General features: G+C 39.9%; 1 pseudogene; it reads right to left on the reverse strand.

Moving 5' to 3' along the window:
• Nucleotides 1-13,058: 13,058 nt before the first annotated feature.
• LOC123387822 lies at nt 13,059-13,502 on the reverse strand (annotated as a pseudogene).
• Nucleotides 13,503-14,444: the final 942 nt, after the last annotated feature.

Below are 14,444 nucleotides of genomic sequence, written 5' to 3' on the forward strand. Positions count from 1 at the left end.
GGTATGTGTCAGTCAGCCACGTGTTCTCACCAGGGGAAAGAATGAAGCTTTCCAGTTGATCAGGAGACATGGGTCCTATACCAGGTCTTCTCTAATTTGAGTGACCTTGGTACAGTAACTGAGTCGCTCTGGGTTTCAGAGTTCTCATCTATGAAACTTATAATAATACTTCACTTAGTCTCTTTCAGGAGAATCGACCGGAATTACAACACAGAAGTATTTCAAATAATATAAAATGTCATACAAATTTAAAGTATTATTATTTGTCACAGAATGTTGAAAAAGTTGCCTTAGGAATATTTGCTATCTATCTGCAATGACGTAAACTGCATGGCTCTTGGTAATCATCCCTGACAGCATGATAAGCAGATTGACATTTATATCAATTTAGCCAGTAAATCAAACACCAGCAGCCCACAGAACTGTCATTTGCCTGGCTTTAGATAGTGCAATTCCTAGGACACATCAAGTCTGCCTCTTTAAAGAAACAGCATCTCCGACTCCTATCAGCACAGTCAAAAACATCTCTCCACTCTCCACTATGCATAATCCCCTCCTTAGCTCTTTATTTATATATTTATTTGGAACCCTGAGAGAGCAGAGCGTTGAGTTAATCCATATTCATCACATTATTGTATCATTGATGACACATTACCACTGCTAACACATGCAAATTTCTCTTGACTTTTATGTCAATTTATTCATTCCCTCCCATATCCACTACCATTGCCTTCTGTCATAGGCACACAATTTAATATTTGATATGTATGATTTTATTTGCATATTTCCTTTCAAAATATGTATTTTCCTTATTTTAATTAACTTAAATGCTATTGTGCTCTAGCATTCATTCTTTCCTACTTTCTCAGCACCATTGTTAAGATATATGCATCATGGCCCACGGACCTCTACTCTACTGCTGACAGTACTGCCCACCTTAATTTCCCCATATCCCCCATAACAGACTCCCAGATTACTTCCATTTCCTTGCTTCATGTGTTGTCATAACATTGTTGAATGTTTCTGTGTGAATATTTAGTTTAGTAAGCCTTAACAATTCTAATTAAAATTTTTCACATTGTCTCTTAAAAATACTATTTATTTGAGAGAAAGGGAGCAGAGCAAGCGAGAACATGAATGGTGGGGAGGGGTAAAAGGAGAGGGAGAAGCAAGATCCCCCTGAACAGGGAGCCAGAGGTGGGGCTCAATCCCAGGACCCTGGGATCATACCTGAGCCAAAGGCAGAAACTTAAGTGACTGAGCCACCCAGGTGCCCCACTAATGAAAATTTTTGAGGAACAACTTATATGGGAAATATTCATTGCATTAAAATAGTTGAAATAGGGGTGCCTGGGTGGCTTAGTGGGTTAAAGCCTCTGCCTTCGGCTCAGGTCATGATCCCGGGGTCCTGGGATCGAGCCCCGAGTCGGGCTCTCTGCTCTGCAGGGAGCCTGCTTCCTCCTCTCTCTCTCTCTCTCTGCCTGCTTCTCTGCCTACTTGTGATCTCTGTCAAATAAATAAATAAAACCTTAAAAAAAAATGATTCTCTCTCTCCCCCTCTGCTTGCATGTGCTCCCTCTCTCTTAAAAAAAAATAGTTGAAGTACGGGGTCTCCCATCCAAGACAGAAGGGAGTAGAGAAAAAGGAAATAATTTAAATGACTGTGTTTAAAATGAAAAAATTTCATTTTATAGAAGGAAAATAACAGAAGAATCATCAATATAGATGTGAGTCTGTTGGGGGAAAAAATTGACAAGTTATGACCACCAGCTGACCCTGGAACTGGACCCCAGCAATCAGAGGCTCCTCACTCCTTCTCCTGTGCCTGAAATGTGTGCTCTCCCCACCCTTCTCATAGTGGCAGCTGTTTTCAAGGATATAGCCCTGAAAGAGCAATGTGATGTTGAAACCATCCAGATAGTTTACATGACTAAAACCAGTTAAGGCCTCTTTATAAATTTTTTAAAGATTTGATGGATGGCTGCAGAGATCTCCTTATCTTGTGGCTGCCTAAGACAAACCTCAGAGTAAGTTCCCTGGTTTACTAAACATCTTCTCAAATCTGGGAGTGTCTGCTTCTTTCCTCAGTCTCGTTTTCCCCTGTATGTATGAAACCTAGCTTGCAAACCAACAGAGTCTGGAGAATACAAGACAGGAAAGGGTATGTGGAAAACTGGCTGGAGTAGAGGAATTACCCGTTTCCCTCTTGATCTTTCCAGGGTATGCGTAGTGGAAAGTAAGGAAGGTGAAAGATTGGCAAGATCCATGGTTTACTTCTGGAATTGATTTCTTAACTTAAATGTAAATACAGTCTCATTACATCATGTATGTTGCCCACCACATCACTGTGTATCACACTCACTTATGCTATAGCAACAGCCATTCCTTTTCTCTTGCAACTAGTAAATTCACTGTCAAGCCTTCTCTGCCTCTGCTCTGGGAACCCGAGATCTACCAGGGCTTCCTTTCCCTTTCCCACTCTACCAGTGATTGGCCTTAGGACCTAAAGTTCATGTTTTGGCTTCTGAGTTTGGAAACATGTTCAATGTCTTCATCCAGGGACACTAGCTCCACTAAATATACAACCAAATATACAACCAAAATCTAATTATTGTCTCATCCACAAATCCTTCTATATCTGCAAAAAAGGACTGAATGTCCCCTGAGAAAATTTCAATAATGTGATGAGTTTGAGCAAGTCAAGAGTCCTGTGAGACGTTGGTGTTTGATTCAAGGTGAACTTAGTTGTGGCCAAGACATTCCACATTCTTATTTTCCTTGCTTCCACTCTTCCTCCCCCATTTATTGTGATTTTTCAAATAACAAGAAGAAAATGTGTTTTAGGGAGCAAAGACATTTATAGATGAGAAAAATAAGATTAATCGATTGCTGAGATTGTAACATCTATCCTAATATCAAAATTAGAATAGAGATGATCCTCATTTCCCTTATTCTTTGCTTTAATTGTTCACATTCCCAATTTTTCTTTTGTGTCTCTGCAGTAGGGTAATATAATATGTAGGCAATTTTTTTGGGCAGGTGCTCTCTTATCTAATTCCATTAAGCCTGGCCTTCAAAGTATTTCACATTGACATCTCCCTCTTTGCTCCCTGATCCAAGTCTAAATGCAAGCAAAAGGGAAAAAGTAGAAAAAGCAGATGTATCTTAGTCATCAAAACCACATGTGTTGGGGCAAGAAGCTCATTTGTGTCATTAAAATGCACCAAAGAGCAGTAAGACTTGGGGTGAATCTTAGGACATTTCCAGACCTCCTTTTCTTCATTTGAACAATGAGAATTTTAGTGAAATGATGTCTTAATATCTTATTCTCCACTTCTCTCACTGCCCAATGCTGACAGCCCTCTTTGGGTGAGCTTTCTTTTTCAGCCATCACAAACAAATTACACTTGTATCTGGATACACATGGATAGGAGCTATACGTGGCATCATTGACTGTCCAGTGTGTCCTGGGCATTTTACATTAATTGTTCCATTTAAATCTCAAAATAATGTTGTGAGGTATTATTCATCAAATTTTACATAAGAGGAAACAAATTTAGAGAGATTAAGCTTGTTGCGTGAGAAGTTAGTAAGTGATGGAGTTTGGAGTCAAGTGGGTCAGCCCTCACCTACACTCTACATTAAAACATACTACCAATCATGCAAATGAGTGCAAACCAATGTGTAGACTATAAAGGCCAAAATTATTCTCATTCTCTTCTAAATATTCTCATTCTCACCAAAGATATGTTAGGGGACCCTGGGTGGCTCAATAGGAGGAACACATGGCTCTTGATCTTGGAGTCACGTGTTGGAGCCCTATATTGGATGCAGAGATTACTTTAAAAAAAAAGATACATTAAAACGTTTGTGCTTTTCAGGTGGTGTACCAGAAATTAAGAATTCCAAGAAGTTATCATAGGATCTTGCATTTACAGGAAGAAATGGAAAGAGAGAGATGTCAAACTGAGTGAATAAAATTCAGAGGAGAAGACTGCTATTTTGGGCTGGGACTTTCTGGGCAGCTTCACAGAGATAATAGAACTTAAAGTTATAGAGCCTAGAGAAGATGTCTTTGGCTAATAAGTAGAACAAGGGCTTGTATATTATTTTGGATGTTTCCAACTACATAAAACAGATAATATACAACTCAGCATGGCTTAAATATTAAGGAAAATTTATCTAATATAGCAAGAATTCCCAAGGTAAAATGGCTTCTGAATTAACCTTAATCATCAAGGACCCATGATTTTTCCACTCTCATATTCTGCTCTTTTACTCTTAGTTTTCTTCATGGTTGCAATAAAGCTACTGCTTAAAATTAAGTGCAGACATAACCACATCCAGAAGAAAAATAGGTACTATTTCTTCCCATGAATTTATTTTTAATACAAAGACATATTTCATAGGACAGACTTCCCTTCATGTTTCATTTGCCAGAAGATACACACCACACACCAGGGCCTAAACCAATCACTGACAAAACAATGAGACCACCAAGTTGGACTTAAGTCTATCAAGATTAACCAACCCTTGGAACTAAGAACAGAGCCACTCCTCTGAACTCTTGGAGGAGGGTTGGTTACCTCTAGCAACTCACAGTCTTACCCCTAGGCAGAAGGCAAACCGGAAGCCAGCCTTAAGGAGCAGGTAATTAGTGTGACTACCTTACACAAAGATAAGGAGGTACCAGTGCTCTGGAAAGCTGACTATAGAAAGGGCTTCACAGAGTCCTAATGAGGACAGCATTGGATTAATAGGTACATAGATCAGAATGAGTATTTTTCAGGACTACTTGTTGAAAATACAGAAAGAAGAAAGGAACACATAAAAGAACTCTGGGCAAACAGAAAGATGCTAAATTATCTCTACATGTCAGGAAAATAGGGTTAATTTCAAGGGATTTTAGCACAGTTTCTAATCTGTTTGGATCATCAACTCATTTTTTAATATTCCTTAAAATTGTGCCTAGTTTTTTCATTTTTAAAATTGTTCTAAATATCTAATATATTGCCAGCACTTCTCCTGTTCTTTCACTGCTGACCATGTCTTTCATGCGTAATTGATTATTTTCTGACCATCAGCAAAGGGCTTCTCCAACCTTAAGAGGCAGAAATGAGGGGCGCCTGGGTGGCTCAGTGGGTTGGGCCACTGCCTTTGGCTCAGGTCATGATCTCAGAGTCCTGGGATCGAGTCCCGCATCGGGCTCTCCGCTCAGCAGAGAGCCTGCTTCCCTCTCTCTCTCTCTGCCTGCCTCTCCATCTACTTGTGATTTCTCTCTGTCAAATAAATAAATAAAATCTTAAAAATAAAAAAAAAAAAGAGGCAGAAATGAGGGGATGAAATGACAGACTTGGAGGTATAGGCCACCAGATATAAACTAATATAGAAATAGACAAAAAGGAAAGAGTTTTCCAAGTTTAGTCTTGCCAAGAGGAAGAGAACTCTTCAAACTCAACAAAATCTCAAGGTCAGTAAATATAGGAAGACATATATTAATGATGGCAAATATTTATTGAGTATTTATGTTGTACCCAACGTTTTTAAGCACTTTTCATATATTAACACATTCACTCCCTACAATGACCCCACAGAGAAGGCAGGGTCTTCATCTGTAAAATAGGGATAACTAAGGCATGGAACAGTTAAATGACATTTCCAAGACCACACAAGTAATAAGTGGTGGGTCCAGTCCAAGATTCAAACTCTGGTACGTGGCTCAGACATCACTCTCTTTCCCTTATTGCCTCTATATGAGAAGGCACAGATCCAAGTAAAGTTTTGCTATGAATCAATAATAAAAACAACTCATATTTGTTAAGTACTTCTTAAATGTCTGGCATTGTGCCAAGCACTTCTAAGCATCTAACATTTGCTTTTCAGAGCAATTATGCAAGGTATTATTATTCCCATTTTGTAGGCAGAGAAACCAAGGTTTAGAGAGATTAAGCAATTACATACAGAATTACACAGTGCATGACAGAGCCAGGATTTAGATTCAGATCTGAATACCTCCAAAGCCAATGTCCTTACTTATGTAAGCAATGGAAATGAACTTGCAGGTGAGGTGACTTAGCATTCAAAGACCAAAGGAATACACAGGCATTAAAGGCCAAATATATGCCAGTCACTGTGACAGGTACTTTTTCATCATTACTTCACTTCATCTCCGTTATGAACATTGTTTTAGGATTACGTCTCATTTCTGAAAATTTGGGATCAAGTTAGGTATTAATTATTCTTGTCTAAGGATTCATAAAATACAGACTCTTAAAAAATATAATTAAAAAAAAAAAGCTATAGAGATTTAAAAAAAGAGAGGGAGACCTATGATGGTTGAGTCAGAAGACCAAGATCCCCAGTCTCCTCTCTGAAAATAAACAGCAGTGCCTTTTTGGGCAAGTTGATTTCTTGACTGTTCTTCATGTAAAAAGTGGCACAGGTTGGCCTGAATGACATTGTTCGGAAAACAAGATAGTCCTTTTAGGGATTTCTGCAGTGTATGATTTTGGGAGAAAACAGTTCCCTGGCTCCTGGTGGCTCACGCGTGTCAAAATCACTCAGCTCACAGAGTGATACACAATAAAAGGGAGGTTTACTTCATCATCATCTCTCCTGAGCCCTACTTACATGCTCACTTTACTACTGAGATTCCTACTCAACAGCTGCTATGAGGGCAGCATGCCTCTCCCGGGACAAACAAGTTTCACTTAAATCAGACTGTCACTTGCACTATTTTCCTGTCATTGCCCTTCCTGATCTGCTCCCAACCACACTGCTATCTCCTGGTGTCTGACCCCGATTCATCTTCCTTGACTATTCCTCAACCTCCTTTAAAGATTTAGGCATTCAGCAAATACTTACCAAGTCTCACAGGGTGTATCTAACAAGGGCTCTTTTCCTCCCTATTCTTTTAATCAAAGTCACCTTCCTTTAAAAAAAAAAAAACACCAAAATGTGAGCATCTGCTGTTTATAGCCATCTTTCCCAAACATGCTTCATGATGGGAAATATTTGGGTACTTATTCAAATTATTGATCTTTAGGACCTCCCCCCTGAAGAATCCAGTTGAGAAGATCTATGGTGGGGCTTTTAGAATCTTTGGTTTTCACAAAAAACACTGTGCGTTATTATCGGGCCAGTTTTAGAAAGACTCATATGAAGTAGAAGAAAGGAATCAGGCATGTGAGTATGACGCTAAAAATTTAGTAATATAAAACCTTATGAACTTATAATCTATTTGGGGAAACTAGATCCATAAATAAGATAATGGTTGTCAATACAAGGTAGGATATGCATTAGACCATAAAAGTGTGTAAGACCAGAAGAGGTTCAGATGGAGGAGAGGACTCTGGGCTGGACTCAGAAGACAGACTGGGGTTATGCTGCTGAAGACAAAAAGGATATGATTCAGTAGAGAGAGCATGGAGAGAGGAGTGCATGGAATGGCAGAAATGTCAAAACATGGAGATGGGAGTCCAACTGGAGCAAAGGAGACGCATAGCATAGGAGTTGACAAATTCAAACTGAATCCTGTAGGTAATGGGGAACCAACCATTCAAGATGTCTGAGCTAGGGGGCAACTGATGACAGTATTTTAGCAGGTGAATCTCGTTATCATGTTCATCAGCAGCTCAGAGGTTCTTATCTAGAGGGCCCAGCCCCACCTAACTCCAAAGTTTCTGATCCAGGAGGTCTGGGAATGAAGCTTGAGAGTCTGTATTTCTAACAGGTTTCCAAGAAATACTGATGCTGCTAGTCCAGGAATCACAAAACGAGAACCACTGTTCCAAACACAGATTAGAGAGCCCAGTAAAGGGATGGCTGAGTGCCAAGACAAGGGTGATGGTTTCAAAATAGGAAAGAATAAGAAGATATTATCAAAGAAATTGGTGTGTGGTGAGAATAGGTACACATAGGCAAAACAGAAAAAAAGGGAGACAAAATTATGGACCCAAACTAGCAAGTACAAGAAAAGAACGTTGGATTTTGGGAAGAAGTTCAGTCTGTTATATAATAGGGTTGCTGCTCGAGTTGAATCCTTCTTGCTTTGTTCCAGGTTGCCCCTGATCATACCAGCTGGGGAGGAAAAAGTGAATGACAAGATTTGTGAGACTACGAGGAAAGTGCTCTGGGCACTCACAGGATAAACTAGGTAATCAGTGACTGACAATGTCTTCCAATTTGACCTGACCCAGTTAGCAAGTCGGTCCCAGGCTGAGACCTATAGCACTGTTTCAAATCAGTTGTTTATGCAAACATCCACCCAAACCGAAAAAGCCTGCTTAAGACCAGGTCAACTGTTGTCCTGTCACTCCACACCTACCTGGAGGCTGTGAACCTCGACTCACTAGGCCACTCCCAACTTCAGGGATGGGCAGCACTTCCCCTATCTTTTTTGTTTATTTGTTTGTTTGTTTTAAAATACCTACAGGTTTACTTTCAAATGAAGTTACCTTGGTTACTTAAATTTCTTTTTTTTAAATTATGTTATGTTAATCACTATACAGTACATCATTAGTTCTTGATGTAGTGTTCCATGATTCATTGTTTGTGTATAACACCCAGTGCTCCATACAATAAGTGCCCTCCTTTATACCCAACACCAGGCTCACCCATCCCCCCCAACCCCTCCCCTCTGAAGCTTTCAGTTTGTTTCCCAGAGTCCACAGTCTCTCATGGTTCATTTCCCCCTCTGATTCCACCTCCTTCACTTTTCCCTTCCTTTGAATGTCCTCCATACTAATCTTTACATTCCACATGTAAGTGAAACCATATGATAATTGTCTTTCTCTGCTTATTACACTTAGCCTCTCTCTTCACAGATGACATACTTTATGCGGAAAATCCAAAAGACTCCACCCCCAAATTACTAGAACTCAGAGAGCAATTCAGTAATGTGGCAGGATACAAAATCAATGCACAGAAATCAGTTGCTTTCCTATACACTAACAATGTAACTGTAGAAAGAGAAATTAGGGAATTGATTCCATTTACAATAGCACCAAAAACCACAAGATACCTTGGAATAAACCTAACCAAAGTAAAGGATTTACTTATTTATTTTTAAAGATTTTATTTATTTATTTGACATAAAGTGAGATCACAAGAAGGCAGAGAGGCAGAGAGGGAGAGAGGAGGAAGCAGGCTCCCTGCTGAGCAGAGATCCTCTATCCCAGGACCCTGAGATCATGACCTGAGCCAAAGGCAGAGACTTTAACCCACTGAGCCACCCAGGCACCCCAGAAGTAAAGGATTTATAATTGAGGAACTACAGAACACTCATGAAAAAAACTGAAGACACAAAAAGATGGAAAAACATTCCATGTTCATGGATCAGAAGAATAAACATTGTTAAAATGTCTATGCAGCCCAGATCAATCTATACTTTCAAAGCCATCCTGATTAAAATACCAATGGCATTTTTCAAAGTGGTGTAACAAATAAGCCTAAAATTTGTATGGAGCCAGGAAAGATCCCAAATTGCCAAAGATTTGTTAAAAAAGAAAAACAAGGCTGGGGCATCACATTGCCTGATTTCAAGCTATATTACAAAGCTGTGATCACCAAAACAGTATGGTACTGGCACAAAAACAGACACATAGACAAATGGAACAGAATAGAGAGCCCAGATGTGGACCCTCAACTCTGTGGTCAACTAATCTTCAACAAAGCAGGAAAAAAGTATCCAATGGGAAAAAGACAATGAATGTTACTGGAAAAATTGGACAGCTATATACAGAAGAATGAAACTTGGCCATTCTCTTACACCATACACAAAGATAAACTCTAAATGGATAAAAGACCTCAGTGTAAGACAGGAATCCATCAAAATCCTAGAGGAAAACATAGGCAGTAACCTCTTCAACATTGGCCACCGCAACTTCTTTCAAGATTCTCCAAAAGCAAGGAAAACAAAAGCAAAAATGAACTTTTGGGACTTCATCAAGATAAAAACATTTTGCAAAGCAATGGAAACAATCAACAAAACAAAGAGGCAACCCACGGAATGGGAGGAGATATTTGCAAATGACACTACAGATAAAGGGCTGCTTTCCAAGATCCCTAAAGAACTTCTCAAACTCAACACCCATAAAACAAATAATCATTAAATGTGCAGAAGACATGAACAGACACTTTTCAAAAGAAGACATACAAATGTCTTAAGAGACACATGAAAAAATGTTCAACATCATTAGCCATCAGGGAAATTCAAATCCTTATCTTTTGTTCTTCCACAAGCAGGCCCTTTCTGGCCCTGCAGAGAATATGGGCCAGCCTCAGAGTAGGAGGAAGGAGGCTTCAGCGTGGCGTGGGGAGAATATCTGGTTATGACAGAGTCAGCCTGTGGGGAGTCCACTAGACAAGGAAGCCAGGGATCCCTTCAGAGATAGCAACAGAGTAGAGAGAGGACAATACTCTGCATCCTGTCCTCACCAGCTTCCCAGAGCCTGGTCACACATGGGCACACTGCTTGCCCCTTGTGTTCTGTCAATACTTCCATATACTTGCTCTAAAATGTTATCAGTTAGAACTAGAAAGTCAATGCAAGGTCATCTGGGCTACAGCAAAAAAAAAATTTTTTTTTTCACAGGAAGAATAGAAATAAACACCTGGAGAACAGGAACTTCAGTTTCCTTCATTTATTTGAACAAAGACATACTTCATCTAGGACCATGTAGCATGTGACGCCTCTGTGGAAAGGCAAATCCCTAATTCTGCATGAAATTGTGTCAGGGGCTCCTGGGTGGCTCAGTCGTTAAGCATCTGCTTTTTTTTTTTTTTTTTTTAAAGATTTTTATTTATTTATTTGACAGAGAGAGATCACAAGTAGGCAGAGAGGCAGGCAGAGAGAGAGAGGAGGAAGCAGACTCCCTGCCGAGCAGAGAGCCTGATGCGGGACTCAATCCCAGGACCCTGAGATCATGACCTGAGCCGAAGGCAGCGGCTTAACCCACTGAGCCACCCAGGCGCCCAAGCATCTGCTTTTGGCTCAGGTCATGATCCCAGGATCCCAGGAGGAAGCTGTGCTTCAGGCTCCCTGCAGAATCCCTCAGTGGGGATTCTGCTTCTCCCTCTCCTGCTGCCCCTCACCTGCACTCATTCTTTCTCAAATAAATAAATACAATCTTAAAATCAGTCAATCAATCAATCAATCAATCAATCCTGTCAAGGGCATGTCTAGAAAAAATCTGCAGGTGTGAACAACCTTCATTCCTAAAATCCAAGTGTTGCCAGGTAGGTAACTTGGAATGGGTAGTAGCTATAAAGGACATCTTCTTTTTTTGAAAGAATGAATAATATTTAGTTTTATTTAATGAGTATTAATCTCCTGGCTGAAAACATAGAATATCTGCCAATTAAACAATATTCTAATAAGAAGAAAGATGTTATCTGTACACACATAACCTAACCGGTTCAACGAAGATCTCTTTGTAGATCCAAATTCACGAATAGGCCTAAACTGGCAGTGCCTATTATTCATTCATTTCAGCTACATTTCCCATTTTACAAACAAACATCTTTATTTATGGGAAGAACTTCAGGGTTTCAGAATATCTTTAGAGCGATTTCCTGATCCTGGAGCAGCAGAGTTCCCTTGCTGTCCATCAGATGACATCTACTTGCTGCTGCAGGGCATTCTGTAGGGCTGCTCTCCCACTCCATAGTTAAATACATATAAAGACATAATTCACACAGGATAATCCCCTAAGAACCATATATGCCCTCCAATCTTACCAAACTATAATTTCTTATTGTTCCTCAAGTATTCTAATCCCTATCTCTGTTCCCACTACCCTCCCCCCCCTTTTTTTTCTCTTAGTTTCTCTCATCTGGAATTCTTAAGATTTTATTTATTTATTTGACAGAGATCAGGCAGAGAGGCAGGCAGAGAGAGAGGGGGGAAAGCAGGCACCCCACTGAGCAGAGAACCCGATGCAGGGCTTGATCCCAGGCCCCGGGGATCATGACCTGAGCTGACGGAGAGGCTTTAACCCACTGAGCCACCCAGGTGCCCCTCATCTGGAATTCTATACGCACTTCTATCCAAACATTTCAAGGGCCAGGCAAAGTCCCATCTCTCTACTAAAGGACAAATTCCTTCCTGACTATTCTACCCTATGGTCATCTAGGCACTGACCCTTTTTAACCTTTATCAAGCATTTGGCTCTAAACTTTTTGCTGCCTAATTCTGGCAATTAGCTTTTCACAAGTTTTTGAGCTATCTTCCAATTAGATTATAAGTTCCTTAAAGGCACACTCTTATATTCTGGTTTCGTGTATTCCTCATGCATCCACCTAGTAGACACTCCACCTGTCCTCATTTTGAAAAGTAATAGTTAATCCACACTTGACCCAACATGTATATTTAATGTTCTTTACAGATTTTTCTAGAACAATGTTTATACATCCTTTGTATAAACATGGATTTTTTTAAATGATTAGTCACCACACAGTACATCATTAGTTTTTGATGTAGTGTTCCATGATTCATTATTTGTGTATAACACCCAGTGCTCCATGCAAGACGTGCCCTCTTTAATACCCATCACCAGGCTCACCCATCTGAAACCCTGTTTGTTTCCCAGAGTCCATAGTCTCTCATGGTTCATCTCCCACTCTGATTTCCATCCCCCCTCATTTTTACCTTTCTTCTCCTGATATCCTCCATGCTATTCCTTATGTTCTACAAATAAGTGAAACCATGTAATTGTCTTTCTCTGCTTGACTTATTTCACTCAGCATAATCTCTTCCAGTCCCAATCATGTTGATGCAAAAGTTGGGTATTCATCCTTTCTGATGGCTGAGTAATATTCCATTGTGTATATGTACCATATCTTCTTTATCTGTTTGTCTATTGAAGGGCATCTTGGCTCTTTCTATCGTTTGGCTACTGGGGACATTACTGTGATGAACACTGGGGTGCATGTGGCCCTTCTTTTCACTACATCCATATCTTTGGGGTAAATGTCCAGTAATGCAAATGTAGGGTCATAGGGTAGCTCTATTTTTTACCTTTTTCTGCTAGCCCAATCAAGTATTTGAAATTTTGATATCAGAACTCATCAGCTGACTGTGTCCCAGCCACAAGACTGCAGTTGTTCATCCTGTAGGAGCTCAACTTCAATATCATTAATGCAATTTGGATCATCCCTCTTCTGATTTTTCGCAAAATGTTCATCCACGATGCTCTTTCTTTAGCAAGTTCCTTTTCATCTAGTTTGTTCAGGGCTTCCTCAGGATCAGTTGTTGTTCCCTGTTGAATTTGTTCTATCGTTTCTGCTGAACTTTGTCTCCACAAGTAACCTTGTAAAAAACTGAGTAATTTCTCTAGCTACCTCAGGGACACTCGTTCCAGGTAATTCTTGTGTCGTAAGTTATTCTTTAATTGTTCAGTAACTCTGTTGTAATCTGAAAACTTTCAGATTGGCATGATGTGTCGGCAACTTTTCCCCTTCATTTCATTCTCATGGATAGTAGCTGGAGGCTGGAATTCCATTTCTGGGTAGTGCGCATCATTCTCACATATGCTTTAGGATAAATCAGCAGAAATCTGATGAAAATGTGTTAGTCACATAATGATTTCCTGCTGGGAGTGGAGGTAGAGTTACAGGAAGTTCCCCAATATGGCTTGCAGGACTGAATCTGGGGTCGGGTCTCCTTAAAGGATGTTTTATTTTGTCTACCACTCTAAGGCTTACATCAGTCCACTGGGCTAGCCAGTTTGCTGATATAGCTAATATTGTTTCTCTATAAGAAATATAAGTCCTTCTTTCCAGGAAGATAACTTTTATTCATGCATTCAGACAATATTTACCAAGTGTCAGCTACAGACCAGGCATTATATTATGCACTGGGAATACAGTAGTGAACAAAACTAATAAATGGCTTTGCATTCTGGCAACTGGTATTATAATGGAGAGGGAGATAAGTAGTGAAAAAAAGCAAAACAAAACAAAACATACCTAACTCAATTATAGAGACTGTTAGAAGGATAAATCCTACAAAAAACAATAAAGCAACAAGGAAGAAGATTATGATCTAGAGGGGCAGGGGGATTATGATTTTAAATGTTATTTAAAGAAGGCCATACTAGGAAAATGACTATTTGAACAAACATAAGATGAGGAAACAAGCCTAGTGACTAATGAGGAAAAAGCATTCTGGAAGAGGGAACACCAGCGCAAGGGCCATGAGGTAGGAGTGTGCCTACTGCCTTCATGATATGGCTGCATAGAGCAGGAAACCTGTTCTCCAAGGACTTAGGCATTTCCTCTGAATTAGATGGGAGTCAGTTGGAAGGTATCAAACAGAGGAGCAAAGTGCCCTAACTCATACTGGAGCAAATCACTCTTGCTACCCTATAAAGAGCAGAATATGTAAGGACAAGAGTGGAAGCAGAGAGAACAGTGAGGAAATTATTGCAGTGATCCAAGGTGAG

This window comes from Mustela putorius, unplaced genomic scaffold (assembly GCF_011764305.1).
Source record: "Mustela putorius furo isolate JIRA1106 unplaced genomic scaffold, ASM1176430v1.1 tig00003863_pilon_pilon_pilon, whole genome shotgun sequence".
Taxonomy (NCBI): domain Eukaryota; kingdom Metazoa; phylum Chordata; class Mammalia; order Carnivora; family Mustelidae; genus Mustela; species Mustela putorius.